The sequence below is a fragment of the Triticum dicoccoides genome, chromosome 1B (assembly GCF_002162155.2).
Source record: "Triticum dicoccoides isolate Atlit2015 ecotype Zavitan chromosome 1B, WEW_v2.0, whole genome shotgun sequence".
NCBI lineage: Eukaryota > Viridiplantae > Streptophyta > Magnoliopsida > Poales > Poaceae > Triticum > Triticum dicoccoides.
In genome coordinates, this window is record NC_041381.1 from 656,212,045 (window position 1) to 656,216,564 (window position 4,520).

Genomic DNA, 4,520 nt, shown 5'->3' on the forward strand with positions numbered 1-4,520 from the left:
GTTCCTCGGCGAGTCCAAGTTCCAGAGCCCGTGCGCGGCGACCAAGAACAAGCGCGCCGACCTCAGCGTGCAGATCGGCGGGTACTGGCGGCTGGAGCATACCAAGGAGGAGCTTCTTGAAGAGTGAGGGCTTAAGAATAGACATCGGGTTCTACTGCGTCCGGTCCCCATCCTAGAAGCGCAAGACGCCGTGGCTCATGCAGGAGTTCTCCCGTGACAGGGATAGGGGCGCCGGCAGGAAGTGCGTGCCTGCGCTCCACAAGATATACGTCACGCCGCGCACCACCAACGAGGGCCTGAGGGGAGTCTACGGGGAGGACGTCGTGACGGTGGGCATCAAGAAGCATGTCCCGGCAGACTATTTTGCCGCTACCGCCACGTTGATGCCCCCGGGGAGTGTCCGTGTTCTCCGACAAGAGCAAGATGAGCTGCCACATGCTTCGAATCTGCCGCCTTCGCTCCCCGCCTCTTCCTCATTACGGCGGCGCGCGACGGCCAAAACTTCATGAAGGTATTTGAACGTGGTATGGATCAATGGCATAACCATGTGTCTTCTGTAGCATATTGCTTAGATGTGAGGGGCAGTAGCAATAAGGGCCTTCGTTTCCTTACGTCCTCCCTTTCCTCTAGCCTCCTCGAGTCCAGCGGCTGGAGTCCACATGACCAGCTTCCCCCCTTCGTGTGGGTGAGGCAAGGAGATGAACAGATCCGGCAAGCGCTTGCAGAGAACGAGGCCAACGTTGTCGCTGCCAGCGGAGTCCACACCGTTGTCTACCTCATCTTGTCTTTCTGCGGTACGGCAAAACAAATCACGCTCAGTTCATTTCTGTACCCATGCTTTTGTTCCAGTCATTTTTGGTTCCCAGGTTGTTTCACTTTCCTATAGCTTCTACATTTGTATCATTTATTTCTGAAGTAATAGAGTAGGTTTGAGATTATTTTTTTCTAAAGAATTTCAGTATATGAACGGGTTGTATAGTATCTGTAGTTAATACTGTCCACCATAATTTACACATTTTATGTGATAATGAAAATAATTGTAGGGAATAGCAAAGCATAAGCTCAAATGGTTTGGTTATTTAAATGGGTTTTCAGTTTTCTCATAGACATCTACAGATTTGGACCAACAGGACATGATGGTCGGCGGGTTATTTAACTATTGTCTTTCTTCTTCGTTATCAATTCGTCAGCTCTGCTGTTGGGAGCCGCGGACCTCATTGGAAAGGAAATACGGAATTGCTCCACACACGACATCATGTGGCCGATCCATGGACGGCAATAAATCCAGCAAACAAAGTGTGGGCTGTGGACGAGTTTTGGTGGCTGGGATTTATTGTCGTGCACTGGGCGTCTAAATTAGTCGTCCGCCTAGCAGTGCTTAAGAAAATAACTTGAAGAGGGCGTATAAGGAGATGCCAATGGAAAAGAGATGAGTTGAGTTTGTGTTTGGATGTCTCAATGAAAAAGAAATGGAGAGTGTAGAGTGGTAAGAGGAGGAATCGGGCCAGTCCTATTTTATTTTATTTTGAGCTTGGAGCCAGTCCTATATTTGTCACAAGACGTGATGGACATTTGCTTGATGCCCATCCCCAAAAGAAAAATAAAAATATTTGATTGATGCATTCAGTTTTTTTATGGGGCTGAAAGAGTCTTGTTTGGGTGCACGTTCATTATAATAGAGGTGGAATTTTAATATAATCACCACAAAGCTATATTATTATCCAATGTAACTTCTCTCAATGTATTTTGTATCCTGTAGCACGAACGGGTATTCACCTATAATAACATTAGAAAGTCAAGAATGTTGCCCTAAAGATATAGGTTAAACACATTAAGCATATACCCCGTTAGAATGCACGGGTAACTAAATCATGGGTATAAACTGATAAACATTTATATTCATATGGACAAGCAATAACAAACTAACATACTAAAATATTTATATCCCGTTGCAACGCACGGGCATTGTCCTAGTCTGAAAAAAGAAATCAAAACAAATTTGAAAAATCTGATTTCTTTTTTTGTGGCGGACATTGACAATGTTTTCGAGTGCTTGTAAAATTTCAACGTGAAATAACATTTGTGGAAGTCATGGCAACAAAAATCTTTACTACAAAATGCTTTTGGAAATGATATTTTTGGAGCATCAGTTTTTTCTAATTCTTTATGATTTTACTAGTCAGCCGAACTTATTTGAGCTCAAGCTAAGAAACTCCATGTCTGTGTGGATCTAGTTTTACAAGGAAGCTTTTTTTTCTTGCCGTTCCTACCATATGAGCCCACAAGCTATGCTCTGTTTTCCCTTTCATTTATGTGCACAGGCCCAAAAGTTTAGACAAAAGGCACAAAGAACCAGCCCACTTGCCCGGGGGAAGAAACAAAACAAGCTGGGCATGGCGGGAGCTCCGGTTGAGCATTTTGGGCGCCCATGTGCCCCGGTCGTGGGCCGACCCAAGAAGAAGGCTAGTGCTCGCCTGGTTTCCTCGTAGCTCCATCGCGTTCACAAGTTGTCGTTGACTAACTGGTCAAACATTGGCTTTTAGAAAAAAAGAAAAAAAATTGTGAAATGTCCACGGATTTGAAAAAAGTTCACAAACTTCAAAAAGGTTCACAAATTTTATAAAAAGGTTCATCGAGTTTGACAAAAAGTTCATCGAAATTTTTAAAAAGTTCATCAATTTACGAAAAAATCAACGAATTTGGAAAAAATTTCATTGGATACAAAAAAGTTCATCAAATCTGTAAAAAAGATCATCAAATTTGAGAATAAAGTTCATAAAATTTAAAAAATAGTTCATGATTTTTAAAAAAAGTTCACCAAAATTAAATAAAAACCATTGATTTTGTAAGCAGTTCATCAAATCTGAAAAATTCTTCAATTTTTGAAAATAAATCATCAATTTGAAAAAATTTCACGTATTTAAGGAAAGAAAAAAGAAACAGGAAAATAAAAAAACAAAACGTTAAAAAAATAGGGGGCATTTCCTGTACGTATAAATATAAGAAAGGAAGATGATATTCGTAGACCAATTGGCCTAGTGCTTAGTGTAGTTCCCTCGCTACAAAGAGATCTTGAGTTCGAACCTTGTCTCTCACACGCACCTAAAAAACCCGTAAATAGGCATGCCCAAAGCCAACGAAAAGAGGTTGCAACAACGAAAGATGATTTCCCCAAAAAAGAACAACAAAGGCCACGTCTTGTGAACGAGACCGAACTATATCTCACACAGTTTTTCAACCATTTGAGCCAGACCACAACCAGACTATGGTTTTAACATCAACTCTCCTAATCTTGGCAAGCTCATGACTAACTCTATTTGTTAAGCACCTAACCGCTCTCACTAGTCACTACCACTCACTATCAGAATCAAGTTACTCTTATCTCATGCACTAGGCAAGCATCCGGGGACCTATTAATATCTTTTTGGTCAAGCATCATCACCGCTTCAGTGATGTCCATTTCCAAAATAAACGGTAAAGATCCCCATTCTAGTGCGAGTGCAACTCCCTCGCGACAAGTTTATAGTTCCGCCTCCAGCGTGTTATTGCATGTGAACAAGTGACGACATGAGGAGAAATAAAATTGACCGGCCGTATCACGAAGCACCATCCTATCGAAGCAACATTGCGATGTAGGCGAGATGGGCATGGTTGCAACACACGGACACGTCTAGACCATGGGAAGAGTTTGAGATCGCGTGCTTGAGGAGTCCTTGCAACTATACAGGGTTGCGGCCCGATCGTTAGTTGGAGATGGAATAAGCACCTTGTTCTGGGAAGCCCGTTGGTTGCATGGGCTCCAGGTACAAGAGGTAGCGCCTAGCATCTATGCGCATGTTGGGAACCGTTCGAGAGCAACAAGAACGGTTTTAACGGCACTTGGGCAATTGATATTGGCCCAGAGATGACGACTCAGGACCTTCGGGAGTACTTTGGTCTCTGGACACAAATAGCAATGGTTCAGCTGCATGCGGACACTCCTAATTCCATCACATGGACATGGGAGATGAACAGTTGTTTCTCGACTCGATCAGCCCCTACATCAAAAGTGTGGGGAAGAGAGGTAATTCCTACGGCCGAGTTCACATTGAAATCAAGAGCACCATTGAGGCGCCGCTTCTTTGCATGGCTAGCTCTGAAAATCAGATGTTGGACTTCGGGTCGGCTAGCGAGACATGGACTTGATCATCAAGAGGCTTGTCCTTTGTGTGACCAAGATGAGGAAAGCATAGACCATATTATACTACAGTGTGTTCTGGCAAGAGAGGTATGGACACGAGTTTGCAATGCACTGAACAAGCCAATGTGGATCCAAACACTAGTAGAAAAAGGACCTATAGTCCCGGTTCGTAAGGGCCATTTGTCCCGGTTTTTGAAACGGGACTAAAGTGTCGGTACTAATGCCCTAAACCTTTAGTCTCGGTTCTTGCATAAACCGGGACAGATGGGCCTCCACGTGGCCAGTGCGGCGAGCCCAGGCACGCGTCAGCATTTCAGGTGCTGGGGTTTTTGTTTTTTTG

The 4,520-nt window shown here is 43.7% G+C and overlaps 1 long non-coding RNA gene across 2 annotated transcripts; it reads left to right on the forward strand.

Annotated features, from left to right (window-relative positions):
• Positions 1–466: 466 nt before the first annotated feature.
• LOC119311369 lies at positions 467–1,284 on the forward strand. 2 transcript variants are annotated; one of them, XR_005151022.1, is made up of 3 exons: positions 467–511; positions 631–794; positions 1,191–1,284. It is a non-coding gene; the product is annotated as an uncharacterized LOC119311369 (long non-coding RNA). The 2 variants fall into 2 exon arrangements; XR_005151029.1 differs by lacking the exon at positions 1,191–1,284 and adding an exon at positions 1,107–1,158.
• The last annotated feature ends 3,236 nt before the right edge of the window (positions 1,285–4,520 follow it).